Genomic DNA, 24,235 nt, shown 5'->3' on the forward strand with positions numbered 1-24,235 from the left:
TCAGGCCATACCTTGGTGGCATGCATTTATGATGAGAATGTTCCTAAAAGCTTCCTACTAGAAGCTAGATCTCTAAATCAATACTGCCCTTCACCCTTATCGACCAAGGTTAGAATTGAGACAGGAATTAAAGAAAGGGATACAGTCAGTGTACCTTATGATCCAATGATAACTAAACTATCAGCCTGGGAAGGAAACCGAGCAGCAGCATGGGTTAAATTGGAGGACCGCCTGTCAAAGTTTCAGATTGTTGGTGTACCAGCTAATGTTAAATCCCTCCAAGGCCTTGCTGGTCAATGTACCTTTTTAAATGGCCAAGTTGAAACAAATTTCATTGGGCACCTCACAAGCAATCTATTTCCTAACTACAATGAAAAGTTAGCAAATTGTGAGTTTAAGGATGCTAGATTTGGTGCAGCTTTGAATGCTGTGTGTATTCGTGTGTGTGAACAACTAGAAGACAAAGGTCTCTCCAAAGGGAGATTGGCTTCACTATGTTATGCTGCTCCAACTTTCCAAATTAACCATAAACAGGAAAATGGAAGAATTAACAAGGACTCCATACCAGTTGGAATTGTTGTCACACATGGGAAGGACATGTACTGTCTTGAGATTGAAGATAGCAGTTACTCTGGAATGATAACTAGAGGCATTACAGCTGTTGGGGAAAACAACTCTAATTTACATGTTGATGGGGTTACCATGAGTGTATCCTTGGCAGTCTATTCTCAGGTTTTTGTTGAACATATACATACTTGGTATGGCGACTACCACCACCAATTCAAGTAATGAAATATCACGATGAAGAGGATGATGGTTATCTAATATGTTTGTTGTATGATGAGAACACTTGGAAATCAGAGATCAATGAGTTTGATGCAAAAGCCAAGCCCCCCGAGCCAATTACTATTGTCTATCTTCCGACAAGGGTACATTACAACAGTGGGGTCACTGACATTCCACCAATACAAGAGAAGGCAATTGGAATCTCAGGTCAGCCTGTAACATTTGAGGGTATAGATATAAAAACACAAAATTGCATTGCTATATTGGGGGCCTGCCTTGAAGATCCAATGAGCAATGCATATGGGATGGCCAGTTTCCAAATATGGCCTTGGGATTCAGGAACCTGTGTGAAAGGTCTCAATTATGGTGAATTGTTTTGTAGCATAGCAGGGAGCTACAATTGGGCATAATTTAATGGGACCAGGGCAATACACTACTTATGTTTGAAAACATTCTGCAAGCAAATTTGGGACCTTGGTGAAGTTTGCATTGATAGTGGGGGTCCACAGTCAGAGAGGGTTTTTGTTTAGGCATTGCTTGAGGGCAAGCGATGTTTGGTGCATTGGAAGAACTTACCAGATGAGGATGCCACCTGGGAGGGTGAGCATATTTTGGAGCACCCAATGTTGAGGTTGCATGAGGGCAAGCAACATTTGGGAGGGGATGACTGTCATGTCCCTTCTCGAACACATTAGTAACAGGGTGTTGCTACACAATTTTGCACATTTTTTACTAAGGAAGAGGGCCCCACACTTTCGACTTAGGGACTTAGGGGCCAAATCGACTTTATTTAGCCGCTAGCGGAATGTGCGGGCCACCCACATAGGAGTCCAAATTAGCCATTCGATATGCTTGGAGGAAAAATCAAATGGGTGGATGGAGGGGCCCACATGAGGCTAAGGGGGCCCAAGGAGTTATAAAGAGGGATCAGCTCTCATTTTGTTGTCATCTTGATCATTTTACAAACAAACTCATCTTTGTATGCTCTGCTGCTTAGTGAGTCTACCGGTTGTTTAGCCATGGATCTTCCACAAGGGAGATTCAACCTCTACTTCGGCGGACTATCTGTGCCCGCCCTAGGGAGGATGTTCCACAGAGATTTCAAAGGTTTCCAGAATAGCCATACACTTCATCCAGCCACGCAGAGGAGGAGACTGCGTACTTTCTGGGTAGCCAGAAACATGCAGAAGGAGATTGAGCCAGCCAAGAGGTCCATAGCTTGTTGGGAGTTCCGGGAGCTGGAAATGTTGTTGGTTGAGGACAATTTAGCTGAGTTTTGTAGCCAGCCAGTTAGGGGTTACAACAGTACGATCTTCTAGGGATTGCGCAGAGGCCTCTGGCAGCAAACTCATGGTGCTTGGGAGAGCAGTATCCGGGGAGCAAGGAGTTAGTTATCACAGGTGGACCCAACGTTCTAGGGGTGTTTTCAGAGGGATTTACATGCGGTTTCCTGCAAGTTGAATTTGGCGGTAGCAGTTGGGGAGAGGCTCCAAGGAGGCCGAAAATCCAAATTCAAAATTAGAGAAATTCCCTTCTGGGTTTTTCTGGGTTTTATCCAAGGAGTTCGATGCTGAAAGGATATAATTTTTTGGGCGGCTTTTGGGCACGTTCCAGCAGATCGAAGTTCAGCAGGACAACAGTTTTACTGGGACAACGCAGTGCAGAGTGGTGCAACAACTAGGCAGCCTTCAACTTAGCTATTCCATCACCTGGGTTTGGTCTAGCTTGTCCTTGGGACAAGCCCATGTTGAAGTTTCTAAGTTTACTTAGTTAGAAACCCTTCATGCACTTTATCTGATTTATTCCTACCTACTTGTTATTTTTCTTAACAAGTTTACAATGTAAATACTGAAAATAAACACTAGTGCATGCTCAATATATTACAGATCAGCAACTAAAAGAAACAGAAACAAACACACCATATGACACCATTATCTTTGGACCAATGTCCTCGGAAAAACCCAATGTGGGAAAACCGGTGCAGCTATCTGAGGGTTTTCTTATTAAGCAATATCAAAGTACAATCTGGGTGCCGAAACTGACCTACCCAATAGAGAATTTCCTTGGTAGTAATACCTCTCAGTTTTTGACAAATCTTCTGGCTGAAACCCCAGATAATCCTTCGGGCAGTTACTCAGCACAAATCTGCCCTAGAAATCCTAGCGTTAGCCTCTCTCTGGACTGTGTTAGCCCCTCTCTGTCTCATGTTGGCCCTGCGTCACCTCGGATGGGTTTGTGTCAGCCCTGGGATGCCCTGCGTCAGCCCTCTGGCCCTCTGTGTCAACAACACTGGCCTCTCTGAGGCTCTGCGTAGCTCCTGGCTGCCTCTGCGTATCATTGCGTGAGCCCTGGCTGGCTTTACATCACTCTCCTTGGCTACTGCGCTGCTCTCCCGGCACTATCTCTGCCTCTCTGTCTCTCTGTACTCAAATGCCCCTCAGTTGCATTTCCTGATCACTAATTCTATCTCTCTTAGCAAACCCCACTCTAGAGAATAGAATGACTGATCACTCTGGTGTGTTCTCCAAGTGACCCTCAAGCCTCCTCTTATACTTTTCCCGTTGACATATCAACGACCGAGATTAAGTCCCTAATCAACAACTAATATTAGATCTGGCTTGATCCATGTATTTTGGACCATTCTAACACAGTTTCATATTAATACACATTAATTTTTTATTTTCCTTAAGTTTAGACTTAGGGACTCCATTAAAAATATTAATTATTTTAATATCTCCTGAACTGTTTAGAATCTGCCCAAACCCTTTCTGGGTATTGGAGATCTCATGTGCCCCAACCTCTCCACCAAATTTCATGGCTAGAGCACATTCGATGCTACCCCAAATCAACACTCCCTCTTAGCAAGGACTGTGCTCTAGCAATACTCCTCATTGAGTATTACTCTGATCATCCGACATCAGTCCCTGTGTTGATGCTAGGCCTGCTGCCCACCATCCTCTACACTGCTGTATCCTGTACTACTACCCATGGTTCTGCCACTGCCACTGCTGCATCTGTACGACAGCTCCCTCTGCATCTGTGCTGCTGCTGGTCCTTTCTCCCAGCACTACATCCGCACTGCACCTCCTCTCATCATGTTACATCGTGTTGCCCACTGCTGCACTGCAACTCAATTACTGAGAAGTAACTGATCTCCCAACTTTGACCTCTTTGTTGGGCTAGAGACTCCCACTGATGTTGAAGCTCCCTCTGCCGCTGACAAGTGCTCCCTCTCTGACCTCTGCGCTGCTGCAACAACTCCCTGCATCTCACGCCATTGCACACCTCTCTGTGCCATCCTGCACTGGTGCAACACTCTTGTGTCTCTTGCATTGCTGTAGCCTGCTAGCCTCGCGTTGTCTCGGGACTCCTGCACTGTAGCTCTCTCTGCCGCTTCATCTGCATCCATCTCTACCCGACTCAGCCAGTCCTGCTACTCCTCTTTGGGGCTCCCGTAGCAAGGTCTAATCCAAGAGGCTGGGTACCTCGAGGATCCTGCCCCTCATTGCCTGTAGTCCACCTGACTACAGCTCGATGTCTCCCCTCTTCTTCTGAAGTGGTCCGTGTGCACTCATGGCACAGTCATCGTCTGTCAAAACTTCCTTCTTTGCTCGTGCTGGCATTGCCTTAGTCTCAAAAGACTCTCCCGTGCTCTTCTTCCTCGGAAACTGGGTCGCATAATGACCCAGCTCCCCATAGTGGAAGCACTTGATCTTGGAGAGATCTTTCTTCTTCTGCTTCTCCTGCTTTCCCTTAGATGCTAGGGCCACATCTTCCTCCTCCTTCTTGACTTTGATCCCCTTGTTGCTGCTACCCGTCTTCGACTTCCGTCTGATCTCTTCTTGGCGAAGAGCTGCCCACATCTCGTCCCAAGGTGGGAGAGTCCCTCTGCCTAGTACACTTTGGACAAATACCTCCCAGTCTTCTGAAACAACATTCAGGGTTGTCCTCACCATCAGCTCCTAATCCGATGTCGCCTCTATAGCAGTCCACTGATCTTGGATCTCATTCAGTCCTCCGAGGAAGGTGTCAATCGATTCTCCCTTCTTCATCTGACATGACCTCAATTGATTCTCAAGCAGCATTCTTCTCTGCACAGAAGTATGATGGTACAGCTTCTTGAGAGTCTCCCACATCTCAAATGTTGTTTCCTTCTCGGCTATGTGTGGTACTACATGATCCTTGACCCCGTCAAGGATAATGCTCATACTTGTCATTATCATTGGTTTCGACTGGGATAGCTATTACCTTCAAGGCCAAGTTCTTGACACGATTCCTGTCAAGTACGGACAAGATCCTGGTCTTCCAGACTGCGAAGTTCGATACTCCATCTAGTCTATCTTTGTCTCTTACTTCGTGTAGTGCCATGATGCTCCTCTACTTCCCTCCTGGAAGTTCTCTATTCGACTCTTCTGAGTCTCTACTTCCCGTCTGGAAGTTCTCTTCTGGACTCTCTCTGAGTCCTGATTTTGTTAAACACACATGGGCAACAAAGGAATATGAAAGATAAAACATGAGAATACATTTTTATTAACAAGAGATATACATTTATAGTACATGGTTTGATCGTTGGTTTCACATCCTAAGGTCTCTTGGACTCCTTTTGTCTATTCATCTTCCACACTAACCCATTGAGGATTAGGTGTCCAACATTCCCCCCTTAATCCGAAGGGTTATGTATGAGTCCAAGAAGAGAGCTGTAATACAAAATGTGCAAAAATGCATGGCAGCACTAGGTTGAATGTGCTCTCTGAAATGTTGGTATAAAGGGCGGTGGTTTAAGGATGACCACCAACACTGGAACGCTTAGTGCAGTTCCCATAACTCTTCCAAGTCTGGCATGAAGCTCAGGTCTTCTGCTAGAGGAAGTGCTCCTGATGTTTTGAAGAGGGAAACCTTCAACCAATAAAGGGAGGTCTCACCCCACATAAAAGGGAGAACTTCAACCTGAAAAGGGAAGTCTCAACCTGTGATGGTTTAAGGATGACCAACAACTCTGGAATGCTTAATGCAATTCTTGGAACTCTTCCAAATCTGGCAAGAAGATGAAGTCTTCTGCTAGAGGAAGTGTCCCCAACTCTATTCCTGGAATTCTTCCGAAACTGGCAAGAAGCTGAAGTCTTCTACTAGAGGAAGTGTCCTAGATTACCAAGTGAAGGCATGCTCAGGGGCATCTTTGTCTCTAGCTACAACTCTGAAACTAGTGTGACAGGTTGTGGCTCAGGCTTGCTTGATGTGGCTTTGAAGCTTGTAGATGACCATCATTTCCCCCCCTGTCAGATACAAGGTGAGATGATGGAGAAAACTCAACTGCAAGATTGTTCAATACTCTTGAACAAGTTCTGACATGTGACTGAAATATCTTCTTGGCTGTTGATGCCCATTGCCAAGAAGCGATCCATCCTAGATGAATCTTTGTTCTTGCAAGAGACTTGTTTCTGAAGCATCTGTTTGAAGAATGATTGGTTTTATGACAGTGCTTACATGGATGAAGATCAAAACAATGATCTTTCAGATGGCCAACTCGGTCACAGTGTTGGCATTTCACAATCTGTTGTTGTTGTTGTTGTTGTTGTGGAAGAGGGGCAGAATCTGGAACAACTGGAGGTGAACTGTCATGAAGGAATCCAACACTCTGAAACTGAATAGGCTTTGAGTAGTCTGGAATATGAAAGGACAAGTCCTTGTCATATCCAAGACCAGTTCTGTGCTTGTTGTGGACAAGTTGTTCCCAAGGTCTGATGATGGGCTTGGGAAGTGCAGACTGAGTTTTTGCATCTGCATGTACAACCGCTGCTTTATGGGAGTCTATTTCAATCTTCTGAACAGAAACAGGTTCAAAATGACTCCTCTGTTTTAATTCTTCTTGCTGTAGCTGAGTTTTGAGCTGCAAAAAATCAATTTTCTATTGTGCATTTTGTAGACAGACCTAAATGTCTGTGAGAGAAACTTTGCTAACTTTAATGTATCATGAGTAGTAGACAATATGAGAGTTTTTAGGAACTCTAATACTTCATTGGTTCTGGCCATTTTTTTTTCAATGTCAGAATTACACCTTAAAATTGATCACAACTACTACTCAATGCAGAAAAGTAATACCCACTCATAGTACATAGCAATATCCTTTATAAATGTGCAGCAAATGATCAGTGTGCAACGAACAAGCACCAATTACAATCCATATAAGAATAAGAGTTTACTCATGACTAGCAGCTAAACTTTTCTCTACAAAAGATTACTTTTATTTGTCGAAACAATCACAGCCTTTATACAGCCCAAACTCTTATGCAACAGTCGAATCAAGAGAATCTGAAGGAATCAATGCATATATATGTAGACAGAAACTATAATGAGTTTTAAATACAATGCCACAACTGGAGCAGCAACAACTGCAAACTTGCTTGGATCCTTCAAATACTCCTTCACTTTCAAAGCAGAAATGATGGCTATCAAAACTTCAACAACTATAGCACCATGTCATGGACAGTGCTTGAATGCTCATATATAAATACTTTGACTAGGGTACAAATCAATATTCTCTGATCTTGCCACTTTCTTCAAAGAAAACAATAGTCCATTGTAAGAAACCCAACCGGAATAACTAAGAGAAAACCACAAAGAGTCCTGAGTTTGTATGGTTTGGTCCACTGTAGTATTTTAACAAACAGTTTGTGTATCAAATGCTGTAGGTGCATTCCTTGTTGTTGGCTCATGTAAATACATAATATGCTGGGACAAATACTTGTGGAAGAAGTTCAAAATATTAATTTAATATCAACTTAGACCAAGCAAGCATAAATAATACTAATAACAAGTGTAGCAACCACAAACTTCTGATACCAGTCAGTTGGCAGGAACTTCAGACTCACTATCGTTTGCAAAACCCTTTTACACTCTGGTAAAGCACAGTCAGCAAGCATGGAAGACCGTGTTCGTGCTGTTGTTGATGGAGGCACAAGTTCTGAGATGCCTGTATGAGACCGTGTATGTGTTCAATTATAGTTCTTCTGCCCAGATGCACGTTTTAGGGTATCTCTGTGGATTCTTTTTCTACCTAGCAGCACCCTTATCAATGTGCAGTTTGCGTGTCCCAGAGGTGTCCTCTTATATTATCACCCAAGTAGTTCTTTCTGTATTAAGACAAAGAGCTCGTATAGCTGACATAGAGTTGAAATTTTTAGAGTATGGAAATTCTCTTTTGAAACTGGGATGGTGGCAATGGACTGGTGCATTTGTCTTCATGTGGGGATGGATTCATCAACTCTGGTGCCATAAGATACTGGGATCTTTACGAACTGGAAATCAAGAAGAGACAAATGAATATGCTATTCCATATGGCGATTGGTTCAAGATTGTATCTTGCCCCCACTATTTGGCTGAGATTGTCATCTACACAGGGATTTTAATTGCTACTGGAGCTTCTGATCTCACAGTGTGGCTTCTTTTTGGATATGTGGTTGCCAACCTCACTTCTGAGATGCACAAATGGTATCTTCATAAATTTGATAGCTACCCTCGTTCTCGGTGTCTTCATAAATTTGATACCTACCCTCGTCCTCCATGCAAAGAGAATTAAGCCATCATTCCTGGAAATACAATTAAAATAGACGATAAATCAATTATGACTGTATTTCATAAAGAAGGAAGTAAAGCTTTGTCCATTGCGACCCTGCAATGTACTATATTAATTACTCTGAACAGCACTGGGAGCCAACCCTCCATTTCTCAGATTAACCTCCACCACGAAATTCGATCTCTGGTAGCTTGTAGTGCCTTCATTCGAATGTAATGCCGGCTAGTTCAATTCTCTTTTACTCCACGCTCATCATAGCCACAAACGATTTAAAGAATTAAATTTACAACTTGGGAGGTCGCGGGTTCAAACCACAAACCCGACTTTCTCCATTTTGCAATTAGATTGCGATCTGCATAGCCTTGGTCTAGACAGAATTCATACAGCTCCTTGGATATTTCCTTTCGGCGGTAATACAAATCAAACACATATCACCTTATTTAGATGCCAGACATCTAGATCCAGCTTCGGCGGAAATGGAGAAGCGTACTGTGGCGGTTATACATGAAATCCTTTTACTTTGTGTGCTTAAGAGGATGGCAGTTCCAATCTTGGGGAAATTCTTTGAAGACTTCAGATTCCCAAATGCATTTCCAAAAACATTTACGAGGCACCCACGGATATTTTATTTGTCCTTGAAAGGTGGGGTCGAAACAACAATTTTGCGAGGAGCAGATCAAGAAAGAACAGATGAGAAGAGGAGCTATTCTTCAGGAGATGCAACTAGAAGCCATAAGGAACACAAAGGAAGGAGCAACCATAGGAGGGTGTAGAGACAACTTGTTGATTCTGCTTTGCTACAGTGAGGTCATGGACAACGTAGGAACCAGAGAAAACGTAATGTTCTGCTCAAAGAAACGCTTCATATTACCAAACCTGAGTTGTGTGGGATTTCTCTGTATGGATACCTTGAAGATTAAAACTTCCCACAGAGACGTTACCTCTATTCTGACAAATGCTTTGAAACCAGTATAAAAACGTATTAAACACAGTCATATGGCAGAGGTGAGCAACGCAGAGGACAATACAAGAATAGTAATGAACAGCGGATTATATGAAACAGTGTCAGGGCAGCGCAGCGTTACATGCAGGTGATTATAAAAAACGGTTAGAGAAGAGCAGATACCAACAGCGTTATGGGTAGCGTACCAGCAGTGTATTATATGTCAGAGCAAAGGAGGAGCAGTGCATTTATATGCAGGTGAATAAAAATGGTGCTGGAGAAATGACAAGTTGCAGCTAAAATTTCGCTAAGAAGATATTCATGAAATGCAGAATTGATGGCAGAAATGATCTGCACATAAAGGACATAAAGCAAATGGCTCAAATTAATTATGCAGGGCAGGAATACGTCTACTCTGATACCATGTTAAACACACATGGGCAACAAAGGAATATGAAAGATAAAACATGAGAATACATTTTTATTAACAAGAGATATACATTTATAGTACATGGTTTGACCGTTGGGTTTCACATCCCAAGGTCTCTTGGACTCCTTTTGTCTATTCGGCTTCCACACTAACCCATTGAGGATTAGGTGCCCAACAGATTTCCCTCCTGGAAATCCTTCTGCCACTGTCGAGATGCTCCCTACTCTGATTGTCTTATGCAACCGCACCACTGATTCGGGTTCCTTGGCTAGAAACCCTCGGTAACAACTCCTCTGGCCTTGCTCTGTCAGGTACTGTTTTGACTACAATACCTCACTAGCTCCACTCTGCAATATTCCCACAACCTTCTAAACCCCAGCAACCTGAAGGTGAGAGCTCCTAGGCTCTGCGCAATCCCGACACCAGCAATCCGTCCTGCTCAGCCAACTGCGTTAGCCTTCTCAGCTATTGTGTGGCTCTGGGTGAGGCTCCCTTTGCCTCTTTAGCTTTTGTGCTGCCTCTTCTCGTCTCACCCTTGATGACGCAGGCACTGCGTCACCCTTCCCTTGTTGCTGCTCTACTAGAAACAACTTCTGTCACCTAGGGTAACTGTTTTCTGTTGCTATTGCTCCGCTTGGCTGATGTCCTTAGTCTTCCTGTGATCTGCAATCACGCTTTGATACCATGTTGAAGTTTTTAAGTTTACTTAGTTAGAAACCCTTCATGCACTTTATCTGATTTATTCCTACCTACTTGTTATTTTTCTTAACAAGTTATTTCCAATGTAAATACTGAAAATAAACACTAGTGCATGCTCAACATATTACAGATCAACAACTAAAAGAAATAGAAACAAACACACCATATGACACCATTATTTTTGGACTAATGTCCCCGGAAAAACCCAATGTGGGAAAACTGGTGCAACTATCTGAGGGTTTTCTTATTAAACAATATCAGAGTACAATCTGGGTGCCGAGGCCTAAAACTGACCTACCCAATAGTGAATTTCCTTGGTAGTAATACCTCTCAGTTTCTGACAAATCTTATGGCTGAAACCCTAGATAATCCTTCCGGCAGTTACTCTGCACAAATCTGCCCCAGAAACCCTAGCGTTAGCCTCTCTCTGGACTGTGTCAGCCCCTCTCTGTCTCACACTGGCCCTCCGTCATCTCGGATGGGTCTGCATCAGCCCTGGGATACCTTGCGTCAGCCCTTTGACCCTCTGCGTCAGCAACACTGGCCTCTTTGAGGCTTTGCGTAGCTCCCGACTACCTCTGCGTGGCCCTGCATAAGCCCTGGCTGGCTCTGCATCACTCTCCTTGGCTACTGTGCTGCTCTCCCGGCACTATCTCTGCCTCTCTGTCTCTCTGTACTCAAATACCCCTCAGCTGCATCTCCTGATCACTAATTCTATCTCTTTTAGCAAACCCCACTCTAGAGAATAGAATGATTGATCACTCTGGCATGTTCTCCAAGTGACCCTCAAGCCTCCTCTTATACTTTTCCTGTTGACATATCAACGACCAAGATTAAGTCCCTAATCAACGGCTAATATTAGATATGGCTTGATCCATGTATTTTGGACCATTCTAACACAGTTTCATATTAATACACATTAATATTTTGTTTTCCCCAAGTTTAGACTTAGGGACTCCATTAGAAATATTAATTATTTTAATATCTCTTGAACTGTTTAGAATCTACCCAAACCCTTTCTAGGTATTGGAGATTTCATGTGCCCCAACCTCTCCACCAAATTTCGTGGCTAGAGCACATCCGATGCTACCCCAAATCAACAGCCTAGGTGCACCATCTCATTTATATTGTATCTATGCTCTCAGATTTTATAATATATGGCTCAGCAGTTCCAGATTTACAGTGTTTTATGGATGTATAATGCATGTTTTTAATTTTATGCTGCTGCACTTTTTTTTTGTTTAAATTATCACTCATATTCCTACATAGGAACATTACATGTCCCCATTTTTATTCTTCTTCATAGTACAGCCATGATGGATTTCCAAGGCAGGGGATGGCCAGGTCAGTGGAGTAGGTTTATGTCATCAAGGGTCCCAATGGAGTTTTGAGGAGTTTTTATGGGATTCAATGGCATTTGCTTGGCATATTCCATCATCCGCACAGTTTGCCTTTCGTTCTATCGCATTCCGACAACTTTAAAAAATCAGCCGTATTATTGGGCATAACTTAATTAATTATGCTCGAGGTGGCATTCCAGGGGGATGAATTGATGGAACACCTTAGCTTTTCATCTCGTTGGAACCGGAACGAGAAGATCTACATGTTGGGATAGTTAGATATGAGTTTTAGTGACCTGAGGAGACGCGGTGGCCAATTTACCTCTTTCTCGCATTAAAAAGAATATTTAAATTGAAATAAAAGAGGGAAAAGTGCTCCATGATTAAAATAATAATAAAATAGAAGGTTCTAGAGGATTCCTTCAAATCTATAAAAGAGGAGGAGACCATTAGAGGACATCTTGGATTATTGATATTTTCTATTGGTGAGGTTTGGAGAACCTAGTTCCCAACTTCTCTAGCCCCAGGACGGAAACCCTTGGGTATGTTGTTGAGTGTTGGATGAAAACCCAACTCTCTTTGAGGAGACTTCATCTAGGAGTTTCATAGAGCTTCAGGGATATTGGAGTGAGGATCATTCAGGTCCTCAATTGGTGCTTCATCGTCTTTCAGTTGATTCAGTGGCAACTGTTGTTGGAGGGAGAGTGCAGCCATTGTGGAGTTTTGAGGGATCAGGATCAACATAGCAACAAAATATTTGGAGGTCCACTCAGCTATCATCTTTCCTATTTTGTCTCAGATATTTTCAGTTGTACTTTACATGATATATTATAATAAATGAAGCTCAGTCATTCCTTGTGCTGCAATTTTTGATGTTATTTGAGTTTATGGGTGCACTGTGCTTGTGTAATTTCTGGGTTGTTATTTACTTGTGCATTTTGGTGTAATCTCGTGGGTTTTTGGCACAAATGTTGGCATAAAATTTTATAAAGAAAGTTATCAAAAAATATCTCAAAATTCCCGAAAAGGGACATTACAGTGGTATCAGAGCTGGTGTTGTTGCCAGCGTGAGGGTTTTATTGTGGATCAGCTTGAAAGGAACTTCAAGGGTTTTATTTTGAAGAAATGCAAGTTGCTTACTCATTTTGACAGTTTTGGGAGAAAATTGTCTTGTCCATTCTACAATTTTTTTTATTTCCAAACAATAGACAAATTCGGCCATTACTTTTAAAGGAGGCGTCCATCATCAAATTATTAAAAGCCGCATATACCAAATGAATTTTTATTAAGGGCAATTATAATTGTTGGCCAAACTATTCATTTTGAAAGCAGCTGAGCCCACAGTGATAAGGATGTTTGGTAAAAAAAATGATTTGAGCCATAGTTTATTACGTGGCTGAAGTTGGAGGATTGTAGTTTTTGGAAAAGCCGTGTTGAGTTTTCCATATGTGGCCATTATTTTGACAGAGTCGAAATTGTTGGGCCACCTTAAAATTTTCAAAGCTTCAATTGCCAAATCTAAGTTAGAGTACTATTGAAGTTTTGAACGCAGATTCTTCTGACGGCATGGGATTTTGATATCCTTAGTTGTGTGGACACAGGCCGAAAAAGAAATGAAGAAGCGTCGATGATTAATTGCAGGAAGCCGAACGTAAGAAATTTCCTACGGGCATATGATTCATTTCTTTCCAATGTTTATTATTTTAAAGTGGGGCTTGAGTTGCATTGATTAATTTTATTTGGGTTCGAAACCCAAAAATAAGAACTATTTGAGATCATCAAAAAATTATTGACAGGGGTCCAGTTGATAAATCAATTGAATGACTGACTATTCATCTCGCCCAACCGAGCCTCATTAAATTGCAAACAAATGGCAAACCGATTTCGTGTGTGAATGGCGGAATGATCTAAAGAGATTGATTTCGTATTTATTTTTGAAGCCATGGAAGTAAATTTCTGATGGTCGATTTGATTGGAATTTCTATGCACATTAGTACAGTTGTTGTGCATATGAAAGAAAAATGTGGCTAAATTGTAGTAGCAGGGAATTGCTAGCAGAATTGAAAGAGTAGCTAGAAGGTTTGTGTTCTTTTCGAGATGGAGGCATCTATGGAATTAGTGCGCTTTGTGAAATTTGAAATTGCCCTTGATCCTGTGTGTGACATCTCCTCTAATGGCAGCCGAAAATCAATGAAATCCTGGATTAATCTAAGGCAAATTAATTGCATTTTCAGGGTTAGATTATTGCCAGTGCAGATATGAAAAAGTGACAGATTGGGAAGCAAATTGCTTGGGTCTACGTCTGCGTATGCTGTCCATAGCAATGTTGCCAAAATCGTTATTGGGAGTAAATCGACGAGGGGAAAAAATCGTAAAAATCAGTAAAAATAGGCAAAAATTCGGAAAAAAGAAAAAATCCCAAAACATCGCAATTTTTCGAAAAAATCATTGAATTAATCGCGCGATATTATTGAGAAAATGACAAATCGCGATTTTTTGATGTTATTGCGATTTTTGCAACATTGGTCCATAGCACTAGCCATTGTTGAAGGAAATAATTATCTAAGCAAACTAAAGTGGTGGTTCCTGCCAGAACAGAGCAACGACGAGTCTCGTTCCATCAGAGGGTTAAGACCCTTTCTTCCTTTTGGGCCGAGTCTAGACTAATAAAAGGGCTGACCTATTACTTCAGGAAAGTCCCATTCCTCCTATACATCGCTGGTGTGGGCAAAAAAAAACGTGGACAAAGGACCATTCTTGAAAACTAAGTAGTATCACTTGAAGGTGTTGAAGTTTCTAAGTCTAACAGTTAGAAACCCTCCATGTACTTTCTGATTTATTCATTCCTACTTGTTTTGATTAATTAACAAGTTATTTACCATGTAAATACTGAAAATAAACACAAGTACATGCTCAACACATTACAGATCATCAACTGAAGGAAACAGAAACAAGCACCCAAATGACACCGTTATTTTTGGACTAATGTCCCCGGAAAAACCCAATGCGGGAAAACTGGTGCAACTATCTGAGGATTTGATTTATTAAGCAGTTTCAGAATACAATCTAGGTGGCAAATCCGGCTCAGCTAACAGAGAAAAATCTCGGCAGTTCTGACTTCTGCCCTCTGCGTCAGCTTTCCCCGCTGTTCTGATAATTCCTGGCAGTTATGGCTTTTGCCCTCCGCCTTAACTTTCCCCGCTGTTCTGGCAATTCCCGACAGTTCCGACTGTTCCCGGTAGTTCTGGTTTCTGCCCTCTACATCAGCTTTCCCGACTGTTCCAGCAGTTTCGACTATTCCCGGTAGTTCCGGCTTCTACCCTCTGCGTCAGCGTTTTCGGCTGTTCCGTCTTCTGCCCTCTACTTCAGCTTTCCTGGTTGCTGCGCTGATCCTCCCAACACTATCTCTGCCTCTCTACTTCTGTATTCACTGCCCTTCAGTTGCAACTCCTGATCACTCTCTCAACTTTCTCAACAAAGCCAGCCCCAGAAGGTCGAAATCTTGATCTCTTGGTGTGTTCTCCAAGTGACCCTCAAGCCTCCTCTTATACTTTTCTCGTTGACAAATCAACGGCCGAGATTAAGTCCCTAATCAATGGCTAAGATTAGATTTGGCTTGATCCATGCCTTTTGGACCATTCTAACACAGTTTTATATTAATTCACATTAATATTTTAGGGACTCCATTAAAAATATCAATTATTTTAATATCTCCCAAATTGTTTAGAATCTACCCAAACCCTTTCTGGGTATTGGAGATCTCATGTGCCTTAGCCTCTCCACCAATTTTCGTGGCTAGAGCACATCTGATGCTACCCCAAATCAACACTCCCTCTTAGTGAAGACTGTGCTCTAGTAATACTCCTCACTGAGTATCACCCTGATCATCCGACATCGGTCCCTGTGCTGATGCTAGGCCTGCTGACCAACATCCTCTGCATTGCTACATCCTGTACTAGTACCCATGGCCCTGCCAATGCCACTGCTGCATCTGTATTGCAACTCCCTCTGCATCTGTGTTGTTGCTCATGGCCCTGCCACTGCCACTGCTGCATCTGCACTGCAACCGATTTCATCATGCTGCTCATAACACTACCACTGCTAACTGCTGCACTGCAACTCAGTTACTGAGAAGTAAGTAACTGATCTCCCAACTCTGACATCTCCGTAAGGCTAGAAACACTCCTGATGTTGAAGCTCCCTCTGTCACTTACAAGTGCTCCCTCTCTAACCTTTGCGCTGTTGCAACAGCTCCATGCATCTCGCACCGTTGCACACCTCTCTATGCCATCCTGCACTGGTGCAACACTCCCGTGCCTCTCGCACTGTTGCAACCTACTAGCCTCGCACTGTCTTGGGAATCATGCACTGTAGCTCCCTCTGTCGCTCCAACCGCATCCATCTCTATTGACATCCGCCAGTCCTGCTACTACTCTTCGTGGCTGCCGTAGCGAGGTCTAATCCAAGAGGCTAGGTACCTCGAGGATCCTGCCCCTCATCGCCTGTAGTCCGCCTAACTACAACTCGATGTCTCCCCACTTCTTCTAAAGTGGCACATGAGCACTCATGGCACAATCATCGTCTGTCTCCACTTCCTTCTCTGCCCTTGTTGGCACTGCCTTGGTCTCAGAGGCCTCTCCTTTACTCTTCTTCCTTGGACACTGGGTCGCATAATGACCCAGCTCCCCATAGTGGAAGCATTTGAGCTTGGAGAGGTCCTTCTTCTTCAGTTTCTCCTGCTTTCCCTCAGATACTAAGTCAACATCTTCCTCCTCCTCCTTCTTGATTCTGATCCCCTTGTCGTTGCTTCCTGCCTTGCTCAGTCTTCTAATCTCTTCTTGGCGAGGAGCAGAGCACATTTCCTCCCAATCTGGAAGGGTTGCCCTGCCTAGTATGCTTTGGACAAACACCTCCCAATCTTCTGAGACTGCGTTTAGGGTTGTTCTCACCATCAATTCTGGATCCGATGTTGCTCCTATGAAAGTCAATTGATCTCAGATCTCCTTCAATTGACCAAGGAGTGGGTCGATTTATTATCCCTTCTTCATCTGGTATGATTGCAACTGATTTTCTAGTAACATCTTCCTCTGCACGGAAGTATGCTGATACAACTTGGTTAGGGCCTCCCACATCTCCTGCACCATTTTCTTCTTGGCAGTATGTGGTACTATATGATCCTTGACCCCGTCAAGGATGATACTCTTAGCCCTCACCATTGCATCCTCGTACCTGTCGTTATCAGTCGTGTCAACTGGGATAGCTATCGTCCTCAAGGTGAAGTGTTTGACACAATTCCTATCTAGCACGGATAAGATTTTGGCCTTCTAGACTATGAAGTTTGAGGCTCCGTCCAGTCTATCCTGGTCTCTTACTCCGTGTAGTGCCATTTCGCTGCTCCTCTACTTCCCTCTTGGAAGTTCTTGGTATGACTCCTCTAAGCCTTGATTTCCCTCTTGGAAACCCTTCTGCCAATGTCGAGATGCCCCTCTCCAATCGTCTATGCAACTGCAACACTGATCTGGATTCCTTGGCTAGGAATCTACCTCGGCAACAACTCCCTCTACCTTGGTCTTGCCCTATTACGTACTGTTCTGACTATAGTACCCCACCAGCTCCACTCTGCAACTTACCCACAGCGTCCTAACCCCGCAAACTGAAGCTTAGAGCTCCTAGGCTTTGCACAATCCCGACACCGGCAAATCAACCTCCTCAGCCAACTGCGTCAGCTCTCCTGGCCTCTACGTGACTCTGCATGAGCCTGCCTTTGCCTCCCTCAGCCTCTGTGTAACCTCTTCTTGGCTCGAACTTGATGACGCAGGGACTGCATCACCCCTTAGTTGCTGCTTTGCTGTTAGGAACAACTTTTGTCACTCGGGACAACTGTTTGCTGTTGTTGCTGATCTGCTCTGCTGATGTCCTCAGTTCTTCTATGATCTGCAACCACGCTTTGATACCATGTTGAAGTTTCTAAGTCTAATAGTTAGAAACCCTCCATGTACTTTCTGATTTATTCATTCCTACTTTTTCTGATTAATTAACAAGTTATTTACCATGTCAATATTGAAAATAAACACAAGTACATGTTGAACACATTACAGATCATCAATTGAAGGAAACATAAACAAGCACACAAATGACACCGTTATTTTTGGACTAATGTCTCCGGAAAAACCCAATGCGGGAACACTGGTGCAACTATCTGAGGGTTTGATTTATTAAGCAGTTTCAGAATACAATCTGGGTGCCAAATCCAGCTCACCCAACAGAGAAAAATCTTGGTAGTTCCGGCTTCTGCCCTCTGCGTCAGCTTTCTCGGCTATTTGGCATTTCCCGCCAGTTCCGACTGTTCTTGGCAGTTCTGGCTTCTGCCCTCTGCCTCAGCTTTCCTGGTTGTTTTGACAGTTCCCGGCAGTTCCGGCTGTTCCCGACAGTTCCGACTTCTTCCCTTTGCGTCAGCTTTTCCGGTAGTTCCAGTTGTTCCTGACAGTTCCGGCTTCTACCCTCTGTGTCAACTTTCTCGGCTGCTGCACTGATCCTCCCGGCACTATCTCTGCCTCTCTGCTTCTGTATTCACTGCCTCTCAGCTGCAACTCCTGATCACTTTCTCAGCAAACCCAGCCCCAGAAAGTCGAAATCTTGATCTCTTGGTGTGTTCTCCAAGTGACCCTCAAACCTCCACTTATACTTTTCTCGTTGACAAATCAACGATCGAGATTAAGTCCCTAATCAACGACTAAGATAAGATCTGGCTTGATCCATGCCTTTTGGACCATTCTAACACAGTTTTATATTAATTTACATTAATATTTTATTTTCCCTAAGTTTAGACATAGGGACTCCATTAAAAATATTAATTATTTTAATATCTCCCAAACTGTTTAGAATCTGCCCAAACCCTTTCTGGGTATTGGAGATCTCATGTGCCTTAGCCTCTCCACCAATTTTCGTGGCTAAAGCACATCTGATGCTACCCGAAATCAATAGAAGGTACGAACGCCAATTCATAGCTGGAAGGAGGCTCGATTTGTGGAGCTGGACTCATTCCGTCTTTTGACTGATATCAAGAAGCAGCTCTTGAAATACAATCCCAACGCCAATATTACAGTGCTCATTGTTTGAGGACTTGGGGCTGTTAATCTAGGTTGTCATTGATGTCAATAGTTGATCGTTGATATAGCAGTGACTGGATGGCAAATATTCTTGAAGATGCCAGAAGATGACTACAACTCTTGTTTAAGTTGATGAAGTGTCAATCATGCTTCTTGATGACATGTCTATGATAAAAGACTACATGATGACTTATGTGGACCATGATGATGACTTAGGTTGACTACACTTGGAAGACTGCCTATATGACATAAACATGATGACATGCCCTACCTCCAATGATCTTCATGATGACACCACATGATGACAAACCTCCAATAATGTTGAAGGAGACAAGGTGATGAAGAAGGCAATCAAGGACATGATGGTGTCCCTACATTGAAGAAGGCAAGCATGATGATGACTCTACATTGAAGAAGGTAAGGACATAATAATGATGACCCTATGAAGACAAGGACACGATTATTAACAAAGGCATTCTTCCCTGCTTCCATTTCTGCACTCAAGAAATGACCAGTCACATTAAAAAATATATTTTACTACCTTAGAGGCAGAATTTCTCTATGAGATCTTCACCATCCTTTAGAGCATATTTTTAGCTTTCCAATGAGCTCTTGTCCCGAAACTCCAAATAGTTTGGGAGATATTAATTTTTCAAGTTAGGAATATTAATCTGGTCCTTGAGCCGACCTGAGCTAGGCCTCTCAAGTCGGCCTGCTCCCAGAGTCCCTTCATTTGGAAGACAAAATCACTATAAATAGAAGTCCGTACTCATCATTTTCACCATCAGATTTTGGTGATCAATTCAGAGAAGAACCACAGAAGGAGATAAAAAGCCGAGGAGGACAGAAAAGGAATAGAAGTTGTAAATACTAAAGAGGACAAAGGAGAATAAAAGGGAGAGATCAAGGGTAAAAGTAGTATTTTTCTAATGTTTGTAAGCAGAATGAGATCTCTGATTAAGGAAGTCTTCTGGGCATATTTTTTTGTGATATCTATAGTCAAATTTGTGGAGAAACAAGGGTCTGTTTTGAGGCCCTATCCAAATCTGACAGAAACCTAATTCGGCCTTCTTGTGGCCTCCATCTAAAGACAATTCGCAATCTATCTGAAGCCCATCTAAATGAATTTCATGAGTAGTCAAGTGTGAAAATATGACTGTATTGACTGCAGACCTGAAACATTTAATTGCTGGAACAAACCTGGTATTGAGGCTTCTATTTGGCCTCTCTGAAGCAGACCTTATACCTTGACTCCGGTGCCTCTCAATCAGTGCAGTGACATCTAGTGCAGTGGTTATCTAACATGCTGTTCACTGTGTAAACATTGTGAACAGTGAGCTAATCCCTTTGCCTGGAAAGTGAACAGAAAACAATGGAACAATACCTTTGCTGAACAGTGATTTAAATATCTTATAAGCTCGGTGCTGCAATATCCTTCAAGGACAGTTATCACTACATCTTGAAACTGTAAAGACTTGAATTTGTGGGTTAAACGTTTCAGACCTTGGATCTGTGATAGGAGGCTTAGAATTGGCATTAAGAAATTGAGGAATTGTGGACTAGCTGAACAGTAGAGGAACACTTAGACTATGGAGCAGTGACACTTCTATCTCTTGATGGCATAATCCCTGAAGGCATGCATACAAAAGATTCTGGACTGTGTGACAAGTTGCCATCTCCTTTTTGGACAATAGGTTGAGATTGTTGCAGTAAGGTATATGCTTCAGGGTGTGTCAAGCTTCATTGGCAACCATACATTCAAGGTAACTTTCAGGACACAGTGAAGGATTTGGAGCTCATTTCTGAGTAACATATTGGAGCCATTTCTTGGAGCAGCACTGGTTTGAAGACAGTTTGATAAGAGCAGTTCTTGTTGAGCTAGTATAAGCCTCCTTGTTGAAGCAATCTTTCGAAGATTTGATTGAAGGCCTCATTGAAGACCATGATGCATGAGACATCATGAGGTGACTTGAAGAAATTGTTTGGGTACGATGAAGTGCAGTGGCAATACCTTCTAATTGACAAGGTTGTCATTGATGAAGTGATTTGGAGGAGGCATTGTAGAAGATTGACAAGGCTTGTTGAAGAAGGCATTGGGAGTCGTGAAGTATAACCAAATATATCTTGACGAAGTTAAGGTTTGGAGCTCGAAAAGACAAGGTTGGTGCCTTGGAGGATAGGGTTGGATCCCTAGAGGATTGAAGTCCTCAAGAAACCAGGTTAGATACTGTACCAGAGAAGGGTTGGTGCCCTGGGGGTTGGAGCCTCTAAATGCAATGTTGGTGCCTTGAGAAGATAGGGTCGGTGCCCTAGAGGTCGGAGCCTCACAAAGTCCAAGTTGGTTCTTGAAAATAGTTGGGAGCTTGGGAGATTGAAGATTGGTGTCTTCATCTAGGGTTGAAGCCCTATATACATTGTACTTGATTCATTGTGAAAAAGAAATTAATAAAAGCATTTATTCTTATTGTTTATTTTGTGTTCTAAATATAATTGATGTAATTGGTAAAAGTAACAATTGAAAAGAAATATTGATTCACCCCCCCCAGTGTTTCCAACAATTGGTATCAGAGCCAATACCTTCACTCATAGCCTAACAGCTTGAAGGTTGATCATTAGAACAAAAATGGCGAAGCCAAGGAAGAAAGTCTCCAATCCTCCTAAAGATGTGTCTCTTTCAACCACCAAAATTGAAGTCAATCAATTTGTGAAGGCTTCATTGTACAACGAGAACTTTGATATATGGGAGGCAAGAATGAGGAATTTATTAAAGACTCAAGTCATTGAAGTCTGGAAATCGATGATCACTGATAGCATGATGGATGGAGAATCCAAGGAACATAATACAAGAGCAATGACAACAATCTTTAATGGGCTACGTGATTCTATGAAGGCCAATTTTGAAAAATGTTCATCAACAAAAGGCATATGGGATAGACTTCATGATCTTCACTCAAAAGGAGCATTGACTATGATCTTTAGTCAAGAAAATGATGGAAAACAAGAAGGAAATCCAGAGCCCATCAAGGACGTTGAAGATAAGAGTGATAACATCAAGGCTAAAGAAGACCTAGAAGATGAAGAGAATGAAGAAGATCTCCTCACTAAACTTATCACTGCCATGGAAGAGATTAACAATTTGAAAAAGGAAAATGAGGAACTTAAGAAGAAAGCGCAAGTTGGTGACCAGGACAAGACAAGGAAGGAAGTTGACCTTGTCAAGCTTCAAGTACAAGAAAGAGAGGAGGAGCTCGCCAAGACGAAGAAGTCATATCCATGAAAAATCAATTGGATAAGGCAAAGAAATGGGAAGATACCTTGTCAAGCCACCTTGAACAAAGGCACAAGAGCTTGAACAAATTTGAAGTAGAGATTGGTCAATACAAGGAAGAGGTCTCCTCCCTTAGATCTCAACTAGAAGAAGCAAGCAAACAAGCACAAGGAGCTGAGAAGGTGATGGAAGCTTTGACATTCATAGAAGGACAAGTTGATGAAGCAAAAAAGGAGAGAAACACCATGATATCCCAACTGGAAGAAAAGGATGATGACGTCACCAAGTTAAAATCAGAAATCACTTCTCTTAAGGCCCAATCGTGTGAAGCAACCAAGATGAAGGAAGAAATGGAGATCATTCTATCAAAGAAGGATGAAAAATGCAAGAAAATGAAGGAAGAAATTGTCTTTCTTAAAAAGGAAGTTGACTTGTTGAATAAGAACTTGAAAAGTTCTCAAACCCTAGATGACATCCTAAGTCATCAAAGGTCTCCCCTCGATAAATCAGGTCTTGGCTATGTAGGTGAATCCTCAAGCAATAATGATGAAAACCCTAATGTTTCAAACAACAAGGATGTGAGGAAGCCTGGAAGAAATGTTGATGCTCCTAGTTCCAGCAAAGGCAAGGAGAAGAGTCAAGACAACTATGGAAGAAACCCTCCTCCAAGAAGAAATGTAGATGGTGTCAAGGATGCAAGAAGAAATGGTTATCATCAAAGGATCCCAAGGCAAAAAGACTTCAGAAGTACATCAAGGAGACCTTCTTCTCCCAGGTACCAAAGTATATTTCTTGGTTATTGCTATTCTTGCAAAAACGTTGTGCACATGACAAAAGATTGTAGGGCATATCACAAAGATAAATATAATGGTCCTCGTCAATCTTCGAGAAGCAATTTTGCAAGAAGAAGTCATGAATTCTTATTCATGGACAACATAGAGTGCTTCAAGTGTCATAACATTGGACATATGTCACGTGATTGTAACTTGGATTGGGCCCTTACACAAGGAAGAACCATGCCAGAGAAGAAAGTTATACAAGTATGGAGGAGGAAGCAAATTGAATTCGGAAGTCCCTTGAACACTCTAGCCAACAACACATGTTGTTGATCTGACGAAGTTATGCTTGATATTCCAAGTATTTGATGGGGAGACTCTACCAAAAGAAAGACCATGGATATAGTTAGGGGGAGCTTATGATGATTAAGCATTCTTACAAAAGCTATCCGTGAATGGGCCGTATGAAATCCTTGATGAGTCACATGGACAATCATCCTTTGATAGATCGTCTCTTGGGAGCATTTCCATTGAAGAACATGATCCCTTATACATCCATGAACTACTATTGAAGATCTCTTCCACTTGATCACTAAGTAGGTAATCTTTCATGAGCTAGAGGAGGTTGTTCAGACAGGGGGAGTTGGTTCATCACATAAAGGAATGTAAGCACATCTATCATGAACCACATTGCCAGAAAGAAGAGCACCGTGACCAGGGGAGTAACATACCTATGAAGAACTACTATTCGTGAAGAAAAGAAGTAGCTTGGCAGGGGGAGTATTTGGGCATCCCTTTTGTAATTGATGTCAAAGGGGGAGAGAATATTAGAAAGGGCAAGAATATTGCCATCAATGACAAAGGGGGAGATTGTTAATCTAGGTTGTCATTGATGTCAATAGTTGATCGTTGATATAGCAGTGACTGGATGGAAAATATTCTTGAAGATGCCAGAAGATGACTGCAACTCTCGTTAAAGTTGATGAAGTGTCAATCATGCTTCTTGATGACATGTCTATGATAAAAGACTACATGATGACTTATGTGGACCATGATGATGACTCTGGTGGATTGCACTTGGAAGACTGCCTATATGACATAAACATGATGACATGCCCTACCTCCAATGATCTTCATGATGACACCACATGATGACAAACCTCCAATAATGTTGAAGGAGGCAAGGTGATGAAGAAGGCGATCAAGGACATGATGATGACTCTACATCGAAGAAGGCAAGCATGATGATGACTCTACATCGAAGAAGGCAAGGACATAATAATGATGACCCTATGAAGACAAGGACATGAT

At 42.4% G+C, this 24,235-nt stretch overlaps 1 protein-coding gene and 1 pseudogene across 3 annotated transcripts in view; both read left to right on the forward strand.

The window, feature by feature from the left end:
- Positions 1–24,235, forward strand: part of LOC149181004 (two pore calcium channel protein 1-like) — a 534,602-nt gene that overhangs the window by 216,679 nt on the left and 293,688 nt on the right. The gene's annotated exons all lie outside the window — the stretch shown is intronic.
- Positions 789–8,362, forward strand: LOC149181006 (polyprenal reductase 2 pseudogene; annotated as a pseudogene).

The sequence above is a fragment of the Pinus tabuliformis genome, chromosome 3_2 (assembly GCF_031772625.1).
Source record: "Pinus tabuliformis cultivar Carrire ecotype Pingquan chromosome 3_2, CPIR1, whole genome shotgun sequence".
Taxonomy (NCBI): domain Eukaryota; kingdom Viridiplantae; phylum Streptophyta; class Pinopsida; order Pinales; family Pinaceae; genus Pinus; species Pinus tabuliformis.